Source organism: Argiope bruennichi, chromosome 1 (assembly GCF_947563725.1).
Source record: "Argiope bruennichi chromosome 1, qqArgBrue1.1, whole genome shotgun sequence".
Taxonomy (NCBI): Eukaryota; Metazoa; Arthropoda; class Arachnida; order Araneae; family Araneidae; genus Argiope; species Argiope bruennichi.
The window spans coordinates 686,990-711,172 of record NC_079151.1 but is presented as its reverse complement, the minus strand read 5'-3'; the positions used below and the strand labels follow the sequence as shown (position 1 = coordinate 711,172).

The window sequence follows — 24,183 nt, the reverse complement described above, 5'->3', positions numbered from 1 at the left end:
TCAATAAATCAAACACAAAAAGTGTTCTTTTTTATTTAGGTACGTCTCAAGTTATGATGCAAAACAGCATCAAGATTTAAAATACAACTTGCGCAAAGCAGAAAACAAGAATGCAGTATATTAAATAGAATTTTAGCAGATATGTATTTGCTAAAAGGTACCCTATAAATTCATCTCATACCACTTATTTTTGGAGGAAAGTGAGAATAATACATTGCCATTTGGAAACTCCATCAGTAACGATCGAGTCCAATAAAATTTCTAATTTACATAATTTATAATTAAATATTTAATATAAATTAATGTATTTTATTTTCTTGAGTATCTAATTTGTATTTACTTATATAAGGTTTTGAAACTTTTTACCTACTATTGTTTTAAACAAAATAAATAGATTGCATTATTAATTAGTAGCAATTGAAAAGCAGGGCATCTGTTAAGATGATACAGAACTGTCCGATTTTCTTCATATTGATGAAGATACAGCGATTACTATAATCAATGATCACTAAGAAAACATGCATATTGAAAATCTTACGAAAAATAATGAAAACAAAGATGTTAATAAAGAGATTTAAAAAATCTTCACAAGAAATCCAAAGGAATTTTTATACAATACAAGGGAACTAATTTCTAGAAAACGTTGAAAGTAACTATTTCAGTCTTTACAAGATTGGAAGAATTTATGCAAAGAAGACTTATTTAAATTTTTATTTACTTTTCAAAAATTTTTATGCGGAGCGATAACATTATATTTTGTGATAATAAAGACTGAGACCTTTTCAAATAATCAAAGTAAATATCCAAAAGCCAATGTGATACACCTGCATTTAAAAAGATTTGATAAGTTTCAATAGTCAAATAAAATATGAACACATATTTGCCCCTTCGGGATACTGTTGATAAACACATTCATCAGAAGACTTTCTGAAACTCGATGAAAATTAAAAATAATATTCAAAAGTGAATTGAAGTGAAAAGTGAATTGTTTCTTATATAATTATGATTCGTAGGCAGATGATTCACTCTTGACCGACAAAAATTGCCGGTTCGAAATTAATAAAAAATTTATGAAAGCATTTGTAGTCAAGTGGAGTTGCATGTCTAACTATCAACCGAACCACAACCTATCCCAATCAGTTCACCAGCCTTCTTTGAAGTAAAATCGTGCTAATAAAACTACACATTTTATCAAATGCATTGACTGCTTTCAAGAAAGTTCGGAAACACGAAATATAGAACATTTATGCTACAGGTTAAAATCTAAAAAGTTTCCGACATGGAATATAAAGAATAAAGATATTCAGTTAAGTGTCTAAATTGTTGGAATCTGAAATAATTCTTACACGAATTTCTTTTTCATTACACTAAAAATGTCTTATTATTTCAGTGTTCTTTTCTGAAAACCTATCTCAAAACTGGATTTTGTTAAGGGTTTTTCCTGTCGTAATAAGCGTTTGAAATCGTTTTGTTTTCAGCTGGAGAAGATTGTTTCATTTGAAAGGCACTATTTTCCCATAATTTTTATTTATTGGATAGGCATATGCAAGCATTTTGGTATTCTTTTCTAGAAAATCTATTCAGCTTTTTAATCGATGTTTTCCCCTCAAAATATTACTTTATATTTCCAAATTATTTTTTAAATGTTTTTGTCGAATTTTATTTAGAAATACATTATAGGAAACTATACATGAATTGCAAGTACATCTTGAATAGAGTAAAAGTCTTCGCATTTATTAAACATGAAAATGTAACAATCCTTAACATGGAGAAAATTACATTTCAATTGTCACTATCGAATGCACTTCCTTTATCATCGTAAATTAAAATTAAGTAACTATTTAAATACTAAAGAAGAGATTGTTAATGATATAATAAAAAGAATAACGAAATAGGCTTTCAAAATAATTCGTCTAATTTTCAGGCACTGATTTTTAAATTCTTGAAGAGAAATCAAACTTGAATCAACTTTTTAAGCCGATTCTTTTACAACATTAATTTTTAAAAATAATACATGGATTAGATTATTTTTTGTCTTGTTAATTTATACCGAATGACAATTTACAGATTTGGAAATGAAACATCGTTTAAAATCATCTTAAAAGAATACCAGCAAACCAATATTTAATACAAATTATTTATCAATAATTTAATATTCACTTTTTAGTACATTTAAGATATCTAGAAATTCTAAACGAATTTTCTTTGGATAAATGACGAATACGCTAAGGATTTTTTTTTTAAGTTGCATCTTTTACATTTTTGTATGAAATATTTTGTTCTCTCGGCAGGCCTTTAATTATTTCAAGAAGTTGTTTTTAATTTTAAACGCTATTTGTAAATATAACAAATTTCCATTTTTTTTTTTGTTGTTGTTAAATAAAAAAAAAAATGTTTCAAATTCATTTTAATTTAATTTTTCAAATTTTTTAGACAGTATTTCGAATTTGTTAAAGAAACATTCTTTGAGTTAATTAGTGAGAATTTTTTCCAAGTACAGATATCGAAAGAAAATCTAAATCGCAAACAGCACTTTCTAGTTAAACTTGAGAAATAAGAGGGAAAATGTGATCTCAAATTTTGCTAAAGACACTCCACTATTTTTAGTAATATTTGTATGCAACACTCTTAACCACTATCAAGATTTGAAGATAAAGCAATAAATCGTTTGATTCGGGCGTAAATCGATATGTATTCATGCATTCCTATGAATCAAATTGTTCATTCGGTAAGTTTGAAATTATTTCAAAGAATATATTCCACTTGTCGAGAAGATACATGCCAAAGGCTATAAAAACTTTTAACGTTCAGACATTTTTTATCTTCTTAAATTTTTATATAATAAAATATACCTACATTAAATCTCTATAGATAAGAGGAATGTTGAAACGGTACGTTTATTAGATGAACTTTACAGAAACAAAGCGTCTCATCCTCAACTTAAATACAGGGGTAAACTGAATTTCAGGTTTCTCCTTAGTCTTTTTTTCCAAAAGAAAAGCTATATTATGCAAGACTAGAAATATTTTTCTGTAAAAATTAAACTATTTATAGCCAATGAAGACAAAAAAAAGCTTTCCTATGAATAGCTCGATTTCCATCCCCCCCCCAAAGATACACTTTTCTCCTAACACGCAAAGAGTATTACATTAAAAATAAAAAAAAATCAATATTTTCAACCCATTTAAAAAATATCCCTCTAAACAACCAAAATCTATCTTCCTCTTCTAAGAAAAGCATAAACAATTTTAGTTACATTAACGTTATGTTTAAAAGCAACTTTAGGGCTATTTTGTTACGGTTCTGGTAATTTTGAATTACGGTCAGATGACGAGGCCGAACCTGAGGTGGCACCCCCTCCCCCTCTCTCTCCAAACCTCAACAGCTGGAGGACGGATTTAACGTGCGCCAGACCCGCTTACACGACTGTTCTTCGATGGAATCGGGTCTTGAACCTGAAACCATCCGGTTCCGAAGTTGACACCTTATCACAAGGCCACCGTGGCCCATAAAGGCATAACCAGAAACCTACTTTTGAGCTCAAGACTATATTGTAGAAAGGAGATGACAACAAGTCGAATAAGAAAATTTCTATCAAATTATCTATGTTTAAAATATTATAAATTACAGCGATAATTCATAATATTGAAAAATCTTACGAAGTTACTTTCCTTTGAAATTCATAATTACTGAAACATGCAAGTTGCCAATTAATCAAGAGGCTGGATAACATGGCAAAAATAAAAATTTTCGATAAGAAATACAGTACAAAATATGCCACAATTTAAAACAAAGCACCTAAAAATATCGATCGATGCTTAACTGATTATTTGACAATGTTTGGATTCATTAGCTCAATCTGTTCAATTTATGAACACTCAACAAATAATTTAGTATTTTTATATTGAAAATGAGAACTGCTTAAATAGTGTCTCAAATCCATCCAATTGAAAGTAAACTAGTGGATTATATTGAAACATCACGAAGGATTGTTTGCTAACATCTCCCGTGTTAGCAAGCGAGCATGTAAAGAATCCGAAAATAACCGCATCACAAGAAACGAGTTTCTTTTTACCTTATAAGAAAAACTTCCGTTGAAGAACTTCGAATAAATTTTTACTTCATTTAAAAAAATCGCAGGGAAGAGGTTTTACTACATTTTACTACTTATTTAAATAATCAGAAACATATGCGTGTCTCTACTTTTCAACCATTCACCCGTTGTGCATATACTCCATTTCATCATGAATTTAAAATATTTCAAGTTTCTTTTATTTCTACTGAACTTTTCTTCACGATACCAAACTTGCTTAAAGCTTGTTGATATGTGATGGCAAGCAAATATTTAGGACAAATTTATTTTCTTTAAAATGTTTCAATGTTTTAATATCAATACGATTTAAAAATATTAATACCTGTCACTGTATTTACTTCCAATATGCGAGCTGAAAAATCCTGATTTACTTTATAATTAAGTAAAGTATAATTTCCAACTATTCTCTACAATGTTAATTGTATAGATTTCAGTATTTAATTATATATATTCCATTATTTGTCATAATTTTAGGGTTAAATGAGACCCACTACATTTCGTTTGAAGTCCAAATGATGTATGTTGAAAGAGAAGAAATATTCAGCATTCCCGATAAGAATGAAATTCAAAAAATGATGAAATTCTTATAAGCTGTCAATGGTACTTTAAAATCGCTTATTATGACTTTCTATACTTTTAAAGGTCATCTGAAATACTTCCCCGAAGTTAGAAATATGGAAACTACATAATATTAGTATTATCTTATTCAAATTTCTTTTTGAACCAGAAAGAGAAACAAAACCAAACTTTTATGTAGTCTTCAAAGTCTTTCGAGTCTTAAACTCACATTTTATGAAAAATTTCATCTTCAAGGACAAAACTTAAATATTGCAGGCAGCGTGTACAATTCTAATATTAAATAAAGGAAATGAATATGCCATCTATTGTAAACTTCTATATCATCTACAGAAGCCAATGGCGAGACTTAATATTTTGTCGAAAAACATACGCTACCTTCAAATTCGGAAAAAGCAACTTTAGGGATTTGCAACAAAAATATTAATCGAAATTCTTCGAATAAAAACTAACCAACTGGATTAATAATGTATTTTCTATTTAAGCAAAATAATTCAAACCAAGATAGAAGAATACTTGGGAATTCGGTTTCATAAAGAGTCCGAATGAACTCCATTGTTTGAATTAGCATTTCCAGAAGAGCGCATGCATCGGCATCAATCATTGGTTTTAGTAAAATTATTCCCCAAAATACTTGATTAAATGAAAAACTACCAGAGCTGGCCAGAAATTTTTCAGTACAAAAAACAGAAATCAAATGTCAGTTGTACAGTCACTAAAGCAAACAGTGTGTATGAACTACAGTCTTGATCAGAATACACCTATCATCCCTGAATCAAACGAGTCTTTAGGCTTTTAAAACGCTACAGGGACGACATAATCGGAATTTTTGAAAAAAGTTTTGCTACTTTTTTTTGCTTTTGCAAAGAACATCAAAGACTTACGATTCAGTGTTCGATTTTTTTGTATTTACATTTTTAACTTGCCAGGTATTTTTCAAATTTTCTTTCAAAATCATTGATTTTTTTTATTAGCAGATTGGTTATTTATGATTTTGTTTCGTTTTGGTCTTTAAAATTAGTTCTAAATTTGGTTTTCTTTCAGTTTGAATTCGTAAACAGGCCTTCACTGTGACAATATTCAGCATAATATTACATAGTGAATGTTCAGACAGAATTTTATTGTACTATAGCCATAATTTCTCTTCATCACAATTTTTTACGGTTTACGACATATTCTTTTAGATCCAAATATTCTTAAGAACTTCATCTCATGTCAGTTGCTGCCTGTACGGAACTCATCTAAGATTTAAACTGGACAGATTTATAATTCGATATACATTTAAAAAATTTGCACCACACAACTGCCTATTTTCGCCAAATAAATCCATCATTTCTCTTGGCTTCAATAATTGGATCTTGTTAACTATTTTAATAAGAAACTATTAACTTAATTATTAAATGTGCTAACTTTTGATTTTTAGATGTAAATTTATTCTAAGCGATGTAATACATCTTCAAAATCTTGTATCTGAATGTTTAAACATCAGTGAATGAACTGATGACATCAGTTGCAATGAACTGATGTAATGGAAAGATTACATTTTTTCAATTCTTATGTAAGAAATGTACGTCATTCAAAGAAAGAATTCATCAGCTTTGGAATAATTTTTTGGATGCTACAGAGAGCTGGGGTAAGAATTGAGGTAAAATTTTCAAATACCAGATGTTTCTTAGGAATGAACAACTCGCATGAAACTGTAAAAGAAATTCCAATTTTAACTCATTCACTGCTACTGTTGGATTTAGCAAAGTTTTTACTTCTGCTTTTCACGAACCAAAAGTACACATACAAAAGGTTCATAGAGTGTCGAAAAAAAATAATCTTAATTATTCTTTTTATTTTTATAACTGAACCAAACGATGTACTGAACCAAACTTCAGAATGATTGAGCAATGTGTTTTCCTAAATGGGAAAATAAGATCTTCCGAAAAAAGGATAGGTAAAAGGTTTTGCTGTTTTATGCTTCATAATTGTACTCGTCAAACTTCAGTTTCAACGTGTCTTTAGTTTCTCATGTATATAAAGCAGAAGGAATGCATTGAACGAACCATTATTTCAGTCTATATTTCGTTTTCTCAGATGCAATAAATATTTGTATTTCAATATTTTTTCATCCAGAAAATTACCAGAAACAAAATTGCGTTGTTTTCTTCCTTTTCTTTAAGGACCGATGTGCCTCCTTAACATTACCTTTCCAGTCGATCATGGTTGCTATGCAAGAAATGCGTCTTCAAATTAGACATCTTCACGCAAATTGCCACATCGCTGTGGCTTCCGTTGAGTTTATTCCCATTGTATTATTTTTTGTTTACATTAATCACATGATTTAAAAGTGGGTGTCGAGCATGAGAATGAATGCACAATAAAAAATTTATGAAGTGAAACCTTTTTACGATTGATACATTTACCAAAGACGTTGCATCCTATGATAATAGTGTTGCAAGGTAATTTTGTTTACATAACACTTTTAGATCTTCCTGCGACTGTATGGTATTTTTTTTTTTATTTTGAAATAGTCAATATTATTTAAGTACTAAATATATACATGAATAACACTGGGATCATAAGAATCGAAAATTCGTCAGCTTTTGTGGGTTTCTCAAAACCATCGCAAACCTTTCTTGTGAGTTCGAGAGAGAGTTTCCTCTCTAGAGTTAATTTTTTCCAATAATAATTCCCATAAATTTCTTCAAATTGTGCTTTTGAATTCTCAGTTTTTAATTAAGATATTCGAATACTTTTTCAAATAGTTATTCCTTTAATTACATGAATTCAGATAAATTTATTACTAGAACTACCAATACCGCTGCTAAACGTCGTAGACAAAAAAACAGCAGAGAAAAATTAACATATATATATATCTGTTTTTAAATTCAAATCCCTGCCATGTTCAATTGTTCAAACCCGAGTTCTGTTCAGTTAGATTTGCTTTATTTTTAAACTGAATAGGAAAAGAAGAAAAAAATACGCTGGTGATATAAGAAACAAGATCTCTATAAACAGTTGCAGAAAGAATAACACGTCTCTTCCTAAGCAACTCTAAAGTTACTTTAAGAGATGCTACTTTGCGTATTGCATATATACATTAATATTATAAAATTCAAAATAAAATAGAGTATTATGTATCAATTGTATAAGAAAAATAATTACATTAAGCTGTTATATTCATTCGATTCCTTCCTAAATTTTGAGTGTTGGAGAGAAGACGTTTGATCCTAAACCGCGAGTTAAATTCACGGCTATTTGTTAATAAGGCATCGTATTCATTTTTCAATACAAAATAATTTAAAAATATTTTAAATATCAATTTTTTTTAATATAAATATTTTAAACGATCAAAAAATTTACATGCAGCGTAACTATAACATGAAATTCATTAAAGGATCAACACTTTACAGGCTAATTTTTCCCCCCAATAGAAAGCAAATTTATCCTCCCAATGAAATTAAATGAGAAAAGTTCACATTTTCAATTCAACCAAGGCGAAATTCAAGTCAAGTGAGGGTTCCGCAGAATGCATTATTTTCGATAATTCTCAGGTGACTGGACATTAGAAAAACATTCTTAACATATCTAGCAGTGAATGAGTTAAAAATGGTTCCAAATTCTGATCCAAGACTGTAGCCCAACGTCTTGTAAAAATACGAGATTCAAATTCGTTCTACCTTTGTGTCATCTCAAATTTTCAGCCCTTCCCACTAGATAAAACGCGTTGCAGAAACAGAAGTTCATGCTTGACCAACACTTAGAAATCGATTTGTTCCTTCTCGAGGACTGTCGCGTCGAATGAATCGCTCCAACGGAACGAGAACAACAACAGAGCGACACGGGTAGGAGCGTCACACCGATTAGAGAAAGAATTTCCTTTTACTTACTCATGCGTAGTTAAATAACTGCGTTAAAAATACAAACTGCATTACATATCTTTTTAAATGAGATTCCACTACAAATAAATGTATTGACACTATTACAAAATAAACCTTTTGCATTCCGATGGCCACTGGGAAAAAATGCGAATACTAAAGCTACAGAAATGGAGCAAATCATTTTCGGAAATTTTTTTATACAATCATTTCCCGTGGATAGACATTTACAATCTTTTCCCTGTTTCTGATCAACTAGTCTTAAATCGAAAAACTTTAGGTCTGCTTGTACAATTACTAATTATACAAATGTAGTATAATAATTATTCAATTAATTTGGGTAGACTTTGTTGTTTTTGAGTGTGTGTAAATTTACGATAGGTTTTTTTCCCCTCATTTGTGCATTTTTGTTATTTTCTGCTGAATTACTGCTTATTTTGAAGCTACATTCCCTAAATGTTAGCTGATAATTCTGAGTAGGATTTTCATCATGCACAAAAATATAACTTCAGATTTACATTAATTAATTTCTGACTTTACTGTCGTAACAAAATCCTACAATAAGAGTCGTTTTGATAAGAGGGTTAATTAACCGTTCTTCATTCATTTAAGGATTCATTCGATTAAGCCATGCAAAACATTTTTGAAATCAAATTATTTCTTCACTAGCGAATCAAGTTCTTTATTTTTGCGAATTTTCCCATATTTATTAACATATTATTGTGATATTTTCCTTCTACGTATAGAGAGACATCTCAGTCATTTCTTTAAATCATGTTTATTTCCCCCCTTTCATAGCTTATACAAATAATTTAACGATAAAATTGCCAGCAAAAAATTATATACCGTTTACATTAGATGATAATAGTTGAGATTTCTTAGTATTCTATTTAGATTACAGAGTTAAAAATTTTAGTTTAAGTGAGTAAGCCTTGGAAAATTTGAATATTTTTTAACGAAGTTTAACATCTACAAATGATTTATTTGCTGTTTATAAATTTTATTTTATAAGCTCAAAATATCATTCAGGCACAAGTGGCACTTGAGAAAATGATTAATTCTACTGTTTTAATTCGGTTTACTAAAAAAACTCGCAACTTCTTTGAAATAACTAATGCATGGCATTTTCTTAGCCTGCACTCCTATCAAAAGGATAACTTTTGAAACTTGCAAAATTTTACAAACAAGGAAAATAAGAGATTTCTTAAAGCTTATGCAAAACGGATCTACATTTTTCAAAAAGAATATGTTGAAAAGAATTTTAAACAGTTCTCAAACTCGACTATTATTTTCAGTAATAGAGATTTAAACATGAAATTTTTACATTTAAATTTCTTTTTTCATTTTAACAAAAGAGAAAGGATTCAGTCATTTAAAAGGCAACGCAGATTAAGATACATTCATTCGTTCGTTTTTTGAAGAAAACAGGGTCCAAAAATTAAAAGCAAGCGCTGATATATTTATAATTCAAAATATTATTTACAGATTAAAATTTTTAAATTGTTAAGGTCATCTGTATGGAACTTGATATCCTAAAAACCGTTGGAATGAAAATTTTCAAACCATTTCTAAACTTTTGATTAAGTCTTCGAAAAATTCGAAAAAATATTTAGTCAGTGATGCAATTGTTTTGGTAGGTGTTATCGTCGCTCCTTATTTGGGATAATTTTACAAAACAAAAACAGCTAGCATTTTTAAGGTATCAACACAATTCCTTTATTACTTAAATTTCGAAAAGGTTTGAAAATGTTCTTTTAATTAATGAAATATCAATTAAAAGATTTTCAATGAAAAAATTTTATGTGAAATGTCAAGACAAAGACGATAAATCGGATGTTTCAAATAAATCAATTTATAAGAGATTTCAAAATCTGAGAGTCAAATTCGTTAATTTAAACCAAAATTAAAGACACTGCGGATACAACTAAAAATTTCAAAGTCAATATTTGGAATAGCTCTTTACATTACAGCACTGTTTAAAGCAAAAAATATTGCGATTAAAATTTTTGCAGTGTTTTTTTTTATTCCATGTCTTTCTGAAAACAGCCGACCTGTTTCAAGACTTTCGTTATTTTTTTTAATAGCTTACAATTATTTCACTGCTTTTAAAAGAATAAATTTAATATAAAGGAGAATGACTTTGTAAATTCGTCGACTAGAAAAATGTTATCAAATAAAAAGTTTTTAATTTTTGCTTAACAATTACTAATTATATTGATATAGTAACAATTATTAAATTGCTACTTTCCGATTTAAACATGCTTGTTTATTATAGAGAAAAACATTTTATATAAACCGGTTTTATAAAATTTGTGTTTAAACCTTTAAAGTTCTCAATTTCAATTTTTCGAAATCGTCTCCACTAAAATGTCAAAAATCGTAGCAGTAAAAAGTTTTAAGAATAAAAATGGAGCATTCGAATTTTGACCGATTGAAATTTTACAAAAAAAATAAATTCTCGGCTTCCAAAATCAAATCTAATTTTAATAAAGATTTTATAAGAATTTTAAAAAAATGTACAGCAAAATTAAATATTAACGGAAATTTTTCTAAAAAGGACTATTTTTTTAAAAGTTCTTAATCTTAATTTTCTAAATATGAAAAATATTTGAAAATATTAGTTATTGCACAATTTAGATGCAATTATTGCAAAACAAAGCAAATTTGATCCAAACTATCATCCAAAAGAATTTTTTCCTTAAACGAGGTAACATTGTAGTTTTCACCTAATTTAAGAGCTAAATATTTTGAAAAGCATCAAATCCGTATACGCAGTCTTTTAAACCGCAACTATCTATTCCTGATGCGAAAGTATGGTAAACGTTTTGATCTTGAAACTTCGGCTAAACATACAGCCTAGAAAGTGCTTTAAATTAATGATTTTACTATCTTTGTAGATTGATACATATCACCTTGTAATTATTTTAATAAAGCCAACTTTTATGAAAAATCAATGAATATAACTGAGTGTAACTATGAATTTGACAATAATGAATACTCATTTACGAATTGAGGACTAAATTTTTCCTGCATATGCAAAGGAAAGAGACAATAACTGAATAGGATTAATAACAATTAAAAATATTGTATATAACTCTTTTTGAAAAAAAATATTGAAGAATACGATAGGATAAACAGTTTTCATTTTAGTATTCCATTGGTCATTTTAAACAAACATAAAACAATTCAAACGGCAAAATATTTTTTCCAGCTAACATTCAGCAGCAATTCATCGTTAAATACAACTGAAAAAGTACTCAAGTGAATGGTTTATATTGATACAAGTATATATGCGTTTAAAGAAATTTTTGGATGTTTCATCTTTGCTGATGGCATAGAGCAATTAAATATCGATAAAAATGTACGACTTCATTCTATTACATTTCTGATCAAATTAGCTCAATTTTCACGAAAGAGGCTAAACAAAAACTAGGAAAAACGCTTGGGATCTTGGTAAGCTCAACAGCAAAATTATTACCAACTAAAACTCTTGAACCTTCAATGATAAAATAGTTCCTTAATGGACTTTCTAGGTTATTTAAATAGAAAAAAAAGTAAGCAGCAATTCAATCACAGCAATTAAAAAAGTCCTCAAAGAAATGACCGAAAAACAGAATTCGTACCTATTGCCGATAACCGAGTTGTTTATTGCTCGAAAGATATTTTTGAAAAATATAAATTGGGACAATTTAGAGAGAAGACGCCTATGATTGTCCTGAATTCTATCTCAAGATTGTATATGCATCTATTATTTGTTCCTATATTTAATAAGAACCCTGAATTGTCCTTTTATTATAAAATAGTGCTCATTATCCAAAAATGACCAGGCGTAATTGTTTTTTTTAAAGTTAATTTAGAAAATCCTCTTTTCAAGTTTCTCCAGTTTAATAATCACTGTAAATGAATATTAAAAAAATTTTACGCAAAATGCATCTTATTTTTAAGTAGAAACTAGTTTATTTTTATGTGATCTTTTTATTATTAACAGGAGATTCCTCAAACAGCAAATTCACTCATTCATTAGTGTTTAGAAAATGTGATTTTAACGATGTCCTTTATATATGATCTTCACATATAAATTAATTTTAAAATTTAATATCTGAAACTTTTTAATATGACTCATTATTCCAGTGACGAATTTAAGCTTTTGTATCCCTACGCATGGGCGTTCTAACTCAATAAATTACCTTTATCTCATATTTTTAGCTTAGAATATTAATGCTTTATTTTAGCTTACATTTTTATTTTAGCAGCTTTGTGAAGGTATCCTTATTTTTAATTATTTATAGTAAACCACGACTGCGCGGTCTTGACGTTTGTATTATTTAAGCGGAGGCTCAGTTTTAGTAAATTTATCCAAGATTTATGTGAACGTAAGGAAACGGATAAGAATTGACTATTTGTATTTGATACACTATCAATATATTTTAATAGTTCATGGAATTTCTATCAAATTCGTAAAAAAAAAAAAGAACGTTTCTAATTGATCAGCTTACAGTCTAATGCAATAGTTTAACCTCTATTCAAAAAATAGAAATAAATTATTCCAAAATATACCAATTTTAATAATGCACTATTATTCAACCCAATATCAAAAGACCGAGACTCGAAGGAAACTTAATCAATTCGAACCGAAATTAAACAGAATACCGAGAAATACCCGACTTCACAAAAGAAAATATGTGTGAAATCTATGAATGTCTTGGTAAAGAATATAAATGCTTAAATAGCATGAATTTGCTTTATCACCAATGACGGTTAAGGGGAAAAAAATGCGCCAGATGAAAGGCAATCCGAGAATTCAACAATATAAAGAAAAATAATAAATATAATGTATTTTAGAGGACTGGGTTTGGTAGATAGTATTTTTACTTTAGTAGATAGTATTTTTTTTTAAACTAAGGGAATTCTAATCTGAAGGACGCTTATTTATCACAATGGCCATAGAAATGCAAAAGGCATATATCCACAATTAAAGCTGTAATTCAAAATACTCACATGACGGTATAAACTGCTTTCATACAGTCTAGGAAGCTTACACAGTATGCAACTACTTACCTTCATCAATGTTCTTTTACATAAAATTTTGTAATTATTCACACTTCATGATTAAAATTCACTGTCAAATAAAAGCATATTTACAACAGGACAATTGAAAATAATTGGTACATTATAACTAGTACCGAAATTTTGCGAGACTAAAATCATACTAAGAAACGATCAAGTTATGTAAAAAACTATGTTGCGTCATTATGTCTCCTTAAACTTTTGAAAATAAATTTGTCGAAGATTAGATTTAAATTGATTATTCTATCTTAAAATAACGCATAATTACAGAAAGTGATAGAGAACAGTCTAGAATAAATATTATCATTTGAAACTAGTGATCTAATGACATTTTTGAATCGTCTAATCAAAAATTTTAGAAATACAAAATTACAAAGTACACTAATAAACAAAAACCTATTGTTTTCAGTAAAATATCATCTAAGAATCTTGGCTAAAATAAATATAGAAACAATAGGAAAAGAATTAAAACTATTAAATAAGCAAATATAAATTATATTTAATATTTATATGATAATGTAAAAAAACAATAAAATTTTCATAATTAAAACAGAAGTAACAATGTTTTGAATATTTAGATGGATCATCCGCCATTTATTTCATATTCTCCGAAATTCCATTTAATAATAAATTCAGAAAGAATTTTGAAAAATGGGACACAATGATTTGCATTAAACAAGAGGAAAATTGTTACAAGTTTTACCAGGAAGCAAAATTTAAAAATATGCGTATATATTTTTGCTTATGCTTTTATTTCGTCTTTAGGTTCTAACAAAATCCGTCAATTTTTCCATGTGTCAGTTTAATCTATTGTAATCCAAAATAATGTTATTCTCCGTTTCGGAGTCAGATACTTTGATATTGTCTGACAACGACTTTCATAAATAGTAGAAATGGTTTCAAGCCAAGTAATCACTAAATGCTTATAAATTGGAACCAAATATCAAATTGATTTAAAAAATTCCACAAATTATCGAATTTTAAAAATATTATGTAGTTAACAGCAACAAAAATCGTACCAATCATTTTTTTACATTCTTGAATAAGAAGTAAGCAAAGAGAATTTATTGCAATCATTAAAAAGTTCATGCTCGAAATTCTGACGAATCCCCCACATTTCATCCTTCTAGTCCGATGAAATCCTTTTTGAACTCGTATAACTCAAAAATACTTAGAGCCAGATGAAAAAAAAAAAAAAAAAAAAAAAAAAAATCGCGTGAAGTTTGTAAATCAAGTTTATTAATTTACATCAATTTCTATTCAAAATCCGTTAACGGAAGTTTGAGTACAAAGAAACAATTATAGAATTTAGAGAGTTCCATGTATCGAATCTGATACATGATTGGCGCCCTTACAGTGCAGATCCGTACTGGATTTCGACTGAACCCTGTTGAATGCTTGACCGTCTTTTGGTACATTCATTCTCACGCAAGAACTCAAAAACGCAATCTATATAAATTAAATTTGGTATATGACCTTGTAATTCTGTGTCAAAGTTTAGTTTAAAAAATTTAAATAAAAGCCATCTAAAATGCATACTCGGGTTTCTTCATTTTACGACGAAGCATAAAACGCCCTTAAACGAATCCTGGGAATAAAGACATTAAACACACATGGCATTTCTAACCTGTCCCAAGGTCTAGTATTAATGCGGTTTAAGGAGAGAAATCACCGCCACATATTACAGAATATGTGAAAATTTCAAGCACATAAGCCAATTAATCTATTGCATTCTTAATTCATTGTTAAATCATCCGATGATTATTGCAATTGGACCACATAATTATGACCCTAGAAAATCAATTAAAAATTTTGCACGCTACATAAACAAGACAATTTTATATTTAATAATAGAATACACCATATAAGGCCTTTTATAAGGCCATATTTCTAAATTTACAAATAACTTTCTGTCGGAATTGGACCTCCAACATGTTATCCTCCTATCCAAAGCTTTTTAGTGCAATTAGACAACAATTTCAGCAGACTCTTGCGTAAGAAAATTCCCCAAAAACAAAACCGATACCACCTTCTCATTTCTGTAGATACTAGTAAATGTTTTTTTATATAGTAACTACTTGAAATAATTTTTTTTTTATTAGTCAAGTGCACTTATATATTTGGCCAATCCTTCACAAAAAAAAATTGAAATTTGAATGAAACTTACATTGATGAAGAGATGAATGGATGAAATGATGAGTCGACAAAATGACGAGTCAAAATGATACCACTTGCCTGAAAGAATAAATTTTATTAATAAAAAACACAAATGCAGTGACTGGGTATAAGTATTAAAAAAACATTTATAAAAATAAAAATAAAACACATTAATAAAACTAAAGACATTTAAGAAGTGGCAGCTACTTTCAATACAATACTGAAGAAAAAATAACGAAGAAAAATGGATACAAATTGCTATGGATTAAGACATTTTTAACAACATGCAGTGGGCATATTTAGGCTTCTCGTTTCATAGTTTTAGACAAAAACAAATGATCAATTTAGTTTAACATTTTAACACTTATTTTTGCTTCACATTCTATGAAAATATAATTTTATGTTTATTTTAATTATGAAAACATTTGCAAATAAACGTTATTCAAGCAGATGCCCAGTTCTTTTCGAATATTAGAAAAACAAATTGAGCACAATGAAGCAAATAGAAAACACAGCAATTCTATTTGTGAAGGAATTAATAATTGTCATTTATGTTCTAAAGAATTCGTAATATTTAACTAATTTAGCAGCTAGGCAAATAAAATCGTTTTAATAAACCCCTTCAATGACGCATCTTATTTTCGCGTCGAATTACTGAATTTTAAATCCATAGATTTAAAATACAAAAATCGCCTAAAAATGCTTATGCAAAGTTTCTTATATTATTATAGGAATTAAAATAATTACTGTCCGAAGAAGGATATGCCTCATCTAATTAGTTAAATAAATTCGTACGCCAAGGGGCTAAATCTCATCTCAGTCCACCGGCCTAGATTGCTGCCTAATCCGGAATTCTACCACTAAATAGTGGATATTGGTTGGAATAGCATTTCGAACCTGCAGTCTTCCAGTCACATACTTAAAAATCATCCATAAATTGATTAATCTACTTTTACAAAACTATTCTATTTTCATTAAGTTTCAATTGCAGTCCTTTTCTTACCTTTTGCATTTACTTTAATGTAACATTTAAAACGATGGTAAATTTCAGTGTGATATTTTATCAAATTCCTTTACCATAAACCGGAATTAAAAAAAAAGAAAGTTTGGTAGTTATTATAAAATAACTGAAAAAGAACAAAAAAATGTCAACCTATAAAAGAAATAAAGTAAAGCATGACAAACAGGGTACAGGTTAGCTGCATGTCTAAGTTTTTAAAAATGATAAATTTCACGCTAACATAAAATCAAAAGTGGTTAACAGCGCGTTACAAAAAAAAAAAATCAAAAACTATATATATTATGCGTTTAATGATGCATCTAATTTTGTTTTTTTTCTATACTTAAAAGTAGTTTTTTTTCAAATAACAGATTTTTATTTTCAAAAATGTAGGTTATTTAAATTGACACAGATGTATTGTGATTTTTTTTAACATTTTATATAAATACTTCCATAAATACTTAAAAACTTTCCAAAAACGTCCTTCTGTTTTAAAAAAAATTAAGTTAAACAAAATATTGACAAAAATTAAACAAAATATTGAAAAATATAATTAATTTTTAAAAGAATAAATTACCTAATGCAATCGCTTACAGGCGATTTTCTATTTTCGATAAAATTTCAGTCTTCTCTTTGCACAGAGGATTTCGGAGAATTTTTTAAAAATTATTTTTCGGATTTAGCCCAAACCTCATCTCTGAATAACGTTACTTGATCCAAGAATTATCCATATACTTACAGAAATCTGGTCTAAAATAATGCACATCAATTGTTACATACTGTGACAATACATGCTAAGACGAATAAAACACAATATCGGAGAATTTTATACGAATGTATCCATTTTAAGTACGAATATGAACGCTCGCGACTTGAAAGCGAAATAAACGTCAAAGATTTCACACTGCTCTTCAGATAAAGATTAAAATCTGCTGTTCCGAATAAAAAAAAGTGGAAGAACATAGCAGGCAGTCAGCAAGCTTCAAGTGCCAGCCACTCCAATGAAATTGCATAACATATGAAAGGCAAAACAATTCCTAGCTAGACTGAAAAATTATCAGGGTAAAGTTCAACCTTGACTTCTGTATGACGCCCCTAAGCAATATCTAGTCATAACATCCCGTATACTTACAGAATACAGAATTCTGGATTGGGCAAAAGTAATGCATAAATACTCTTTTTAATACATAGTTTCGTTTGTATTTTTATGACTTAATCGTCCCCTATTTTGATTCATCTGAGAGAGGTTTGTATAAAGTAAATATAATTTTATGAAACTAATAATCGGCAGATCCCATCGCTATTTATCTCAGGCCGACTTCTTTTAAAAACAATTCGACAGGTGCAGATGAAAAAAAAAGGGGTTCCATTTGCAGAAGTTTTGCCTATTATTATTCATGAGATTCAAGCCAAACTTCCCGTCAAGAAATGTTACGATTAGTAGGCGTTGGTATTACTTTTGCCAATGCAGCTGCTGGAAGAGATTACAGAAAAGACTAAATAAATGAGGCAACTGCAGACTATTATTCTAAATAATTTCAACCATTTGGTCTTTTACATTAAACATCTATTTTGGAAATCTTCAAAGTTTTTAAGAAAATGTACAAACAGAATATTTCAGCTGATAGTAATGATTAAAAAAATTTACCGAATGAATCGAAATTTGATTTCAACCCTTAACTGGGGAGGTGAAATTTTAGGACTTAACTGGGGAGGTGCGGTCTATGAGACCGCATTTCATTTACACTAAAATTAAATTTTTTAATGAATGTATTAGTATGAAAAACTGCCAATATATTTTGCAGATATTTTTCTTGATATAAAGACATATTTTAGAAATTTTCCGAAATATATTATCAAAAACAGCAAATGCGTTGGAACATACATTTTCTTCTCAAATTACATGTTACAATAAATAATATTCTTGAAAAAGCATATAACTTTTCACTTTTTAAATTATATTTATTTTTACAGTATATGGAAGAAGACAATATAATGCAAAATTCAACAATTATATGAAAAATAAAAATGACAATGGGTAAAATTGGCCCTTTTTTTTATCGGCTTGTATGACTTTCATAACACGGTTTTCTAGGGCATTTTAAATATACAGGTTAAGAACTAGTATAAAAATCAACCTATAAATTCTGTATATATATCTCTTGGTATATTTTATAAATTTTGAAAATACATTACCACTAGAAAATTTAATTATGTTTGAACATACATATCAAAATCAGTTCAATGCAAACTTTTATCGAAAAACTCTTCTGTACAATTATCCTTATCACTAAAATCACTTTATTCTTCATTTAAAAGTGTCTGGAGTACTGCTTCATAATAAGATCAGTAAACTGGATGATATTTCGGGGCCCAAGTTTTAGCGCCAACTGCTAAGCCTTGTTTATCACTGGGACACTAACAGGGAGATGCGGTCTTAGAGACCACGCTCGAAGAAATAAATAACTGAATTATTTTAAAAAGCATCTGCTGAAATCGGTTCAAAAAGTGTACGTGTATTCAAGGTCATAAAACAGGAAGCTACAGGGTCAATACATTCAACTGAGCTAAAAATAGAATAGGGGTGACAGAAAATCCATCGCTAGCGGTCTCACAGACCGCACTTCCCCATTTAAGGGTTAAAAAAACGCAGTTATTTACTGAAGTATTTAATCTCAATTGCATTGGTAAATAGGCAATCATACTCTGTGTATAATGAAAATTGAGAAAGGGAATTCATTAAACTTAATGCTTTAAATGCGACATTTCAATAAATTGCTTACTTATAATGTATGCGAATAAGGGGTAATATTCAAATGTAGGACAAAAAGAAAGTTGTAATGCAATAAATAAAATCAAGTTATTGAGCTTTTATTTTTAAATTTTAATTCGAAACGAAGTAATTTTACCTATAATATTTATGAATTAATAAAATCTGCTTATACAACAAATGCCTTTATTTAATCAAATTCGTGGGGCTGTTTACATGTCTCATTTCATCTACATCTAAATTCTACTTGACATATTTCGATGCACTACTCCACTAAAACGAAGCTTTTTAGAAGTCCACTGAGAAATTACTTTCAAAAACAAATATTGTAAAAAAAATTTGAATAATTTGCTCCAGAAAACAAGTCGCTGTAAAAGTGAATTTTAGTGTGTCCCTTGCTGCCCCAACAATACCAAGTCGCCAATAAATATGGCGAACAAAATAAACAAATACTTCCGCGGAACAGTTATGGTTACCATTTCCCGCCATATAATTAGGACTTTTTACTGATAAGTATCTTTTCCAGACTGCCCGGTGCCTTCCACAGATCTGTAGAAGGCATCGGGCAAAATTTTAACTTAAAAAACATCCTACGGCTTCCGCTAGCAGCGGGATCGGGAACCTAGTAAGCTTCACTAGCCCATTGAACATAAGGACTGTGAGGATAACAGGAACAGTACATAACCAAAAGAAAAGAATGGAGAAAAAAGCAATCGGAACATTCTCCTTACAAAATTTCAAACAAACATCCTTTTCCCAACTTCATCAACTCGTAAAAATATATTCCACTCACCCTTCATCCATTCTGCCTGTTCGATATCAAACCATTCTCCATATAAAATTTCAAACAAGCATCCTTTCCGAACTTCATCAAATCTTAATTATATATATATATCGCTCCCCTTCATGCATTCTGCAGGTTCGAAATACTGTCTTCCATCCCATTTACTTGACATCCATTCTTGCACAATTGCCATCATAAATTATGAAGGGAACCAACCGTTAGAACACCAAAAGAATTACTAGAATTGCGAAGTATTCCATTGCAGCTGTCTTTTAAAGTGAGAATGCAGACGATTTCATAAAATAGGAATTCAGACGATTTTTTAAAGCGCATACTGACAATTAAAAATTGCAAAAGAATAAATATTTTCTATTCGTATTCACAATAATAAAAGAATATAACTTAATTATAAGCTTAACTTTAATAAACTTTTAATTATAATAAAAAACAAAATTAAAATCGTTAATCGATATTTCTTTAATATTTTTAATTTGACATTTTTCAAAATATAGTTGTAGTTCATGTACAACTCAACCATTGCAAAAAGTAATAAAAACAGCATTAGGGTTGCGAGAAGAGCTTTCCAATGGGTTGTCATATGGGCGACAAACTCAGGGGCACACTATTCTTCACTACATCCCATGTCGCAAAATTGCAAGAATATTAAAGGTTCAAATATCATTTCTAGTGACAACGTAAAACTCGCGTACAACATCCTTTTAAGATTCTGAATAAAAACTTTAAAATAAAGTCATTCAGTTTCATATGAATCATTTCATTACAGATTGTTTTAAAAATCTGGTCATTTAAAGAGGTCAAGTATAAACATGCATTTGATTCATTCATATCAATCAATAGTAGAAGTTGATTCTAAAAGCTAAGTAAGTTTCAAGTCATTTTTGTAACTTGTAAATCGAAATAAAAGTAAATTACTAAAACGACTATCTACTTAAGTTGTAAAATTTACATCACTATCCAATAAAATAATTTTTCGTAAGAGACGTTGTATGCAATAGATTTTGCAGTTAATGGTCGTTGGTTTATATAGCCACGAAAAATGGTATTCTAACCCTTAATATTTTTCAATTTTGCGACCTACAGATATTTGACTAAAAGTGATCCCATTAACAGAGAAGAAAAATGAGATGTTCTTGTCATAAAATATCTGTATAAGGTAAAACAGCAAATATCAATAAATTGTCGGCATGCAAAAAATGTTACAAATTTACAAGAACATTTTATACTGTAATAGAGATGGCCTTTTCCCTTCTACAATTATTTTAGCTGTATACCGATGACACGAGTAAAGTTTGTTATGCAAATATATAGTTTATTCATCACGAATATGTTATCTTTTTTGGTGGAAATTCTTAGAAACCTTTGAATTGTAATTGACATATAATTATATGCTACATTTGCACATATATATATGCAAGCGATTGCTTTAGACATACTGATTATCTTTCATATCATTACACTTTAATTATTCATTTTTATTAACCAACAGAAAAATGATTCATCCAGCCGATTGTACTGAAATCTACAGAAATGTATTTTGAGAAATTCTAATGAATTACAAATCTTTAGTGAATAATTTCATAATGTTCTAAATTAAACTACTTAGCCTACCTACTACTTTTTGGTATTCCATCTCACTGCAAATTTTTCAATTCAATATACTTACATAACAATCTAAACAAATATGTTTTTGGTATTCTAAAGGTGCTATAAAACTCAATTTCAATTCCATTCCAAAATACAATAAGGGCGGGGGGGGACAGAAAAAGAAAATGTATAATTCATCAAGTTCAAATACATATACAGATTAATTGGTCTGTATATTTTTATACACTGACATTACACAGGCAAAAACTAAAAAAAAAAATCATAGGATATTGAGATCTGGCAACAAATACTAAGAAATAAAATAAGTATGACTAATTGAACAATAAAACGAATGATAAACAAAATATTTTGAATTATTATATAAAAGAAAAAAAACATTACGAAAAAGAAATTCGCGAATTCCATTCAAATGTGCCGTCAGAGACCAAAATGCATTTCACAACGCCAAAATTTAATTTTTAATAAAATATATCATATTTTATCATTTAACACACTAATATACGAGTATAAATATTAAATGCACTAATATTTGCCGTAAGAGAAACTCCAATGCGAATCATCCGAGTGCTTTTTTTTTCCAAAAAAATAACAATAGTCTGACGCACAATTTTCAGGTTATTTTAATTTCGTAGGACAAATTACACAAACCTTAAAAGTGTAATTGTATCCCGATGGCATATATTTTTTTTTAAAAACTAAACAGCAAAAAATTTAACTCATTTTTATAAAATAAGAAAAACGATAACCAAGAAATCACATCTGAAAATAATTGATAAAAACAGCCATTCACTCATTATTGAATTGTACTCGTTTTATTTTTCATCTGATGTACTCGGATACGAAAATTTGCATTAAATGAAATTTAATGATTATCGTCAATAACAAGAGCAATCCGTTTTAATCATAGCATGCTCTCGAATATGAAAGTATAATGCGTATCAGAAAAGGTGACAAAGTAAAACCACACATCACGACTTCAGGATTTTTCACAATTGATAAATTAACTGAAAATTATGTGACAATTTAATGAAAAATAAATGACAATACATTTCACTATCTTTGAAGATTCAAAGAGTACCATTTAAAAAAAATTCCATATTTTTATTTTTCAAAACATAAGTGAGAAATTTTAAAAGAGCTTAACACGATTCTTGGTACATTAATTTTATATAAATCGCAAATAATCAGCACATCATGTCAAGATTTTAAAATTAATTACTAATGTCATGCATATAAATACAATAAAATAAATGCATGAATAAAATTGGATAATTTTCTTCCCTAACGATAAACATTTCATTTCAAATTCCGATTATTTCCAATGATTATAAAATTACTACATTTAAATTAATTTTGTTACATTTAATTTTTAATAATCAAAGTAATCAAACATGGGTTTTAAACACAATAAACTTAATGTCTTTCCTTGAAAGACGTACAGTCGTTCTTTACTGTCCATGCAAGAATAACTTCAATTTTCTCCAATACCTATTAATTACACATTTTTAGTCTTAAATTACATCTAGCAATAAAAATTGCATTCAGTTATAAAAATTATTAAATAATCAATACATCAAACACTTCTGTATCCGATACTTATTAAAAAAATCGCAAAATTAAGAAGCGTTATAGCAACCATCAAAGAACTAAGACAAGAAAAATGTTAAAACTTACCAAATACGCATGCAAGAGAACGTCAAGATGGCCGGTAATTTAGAAGTTCGAAGATGCCATTTTTTCTTTTCTTTGTCCAATATTTTAGCAAATCCACAGAAGATTAAATTAATCTTGATGTCTCTTGATTGTTTCAATTGATAATTAAAGACCTATTTCTTGCATTCCTTGGGAGATCAAAAAAACTTGAACAGAAAAAAATTGCATAGCATTTCCAAATTTGAAATTGAATCGGAATACACGAAACGAACAGAATATCTGCGACATTTCTCCCACCACCACAACATAACAAAATGATTAAAAATGCGAAAGCAAAGTGTAATGCGCAGACAATATGTTAATCAGAATTTTGACGTCATAGTTTCCAGAAACTTCTCTCAAATTCAGCAAATGGTTTTCAAAGATGATAAAGCATAATGAAATCTGCATCACATATTATCCAATCGGGAACGAGTGATGTTTTCAAAGAATATTTTCTAATATCCGTCTGGTTTTTTTGCATAAATGTTTTTTTAATCAAATTAAATGTTTATCACCTATTTGAATGTAGAACAAACTTCTGAGCTACAT

General features: G+C 28.8%; 1 long non-coding RNA gene across 1 annotated transcript in view; it reads right to left on the bottom strand.

Moving 5' to 3' along the window:
- The window catches only part of LOC129971366 (uncharacterized), an 89,348-nt gene extending 65,465 nt beyond the window's left edge, over positions 1–23,883 (bottom strand). Inside the window, exons 1-2 of the long non-coding RNA XR_008784793.1 lie at positions 23,614–23,883; positions 15,770–15,837 (exon numbers count right to left, since the gene is read on the bottom strand). This is a non-coding gene — a long non-coding RNA (uncharacterized LOC129971366). The remainder of the gene's footprint in view (positions 1–15,769; positions 15,838–23,613) is intronic.
- Between the last annotated feature and the right edge of the window lie 300 nt (positions 23,884–24,183).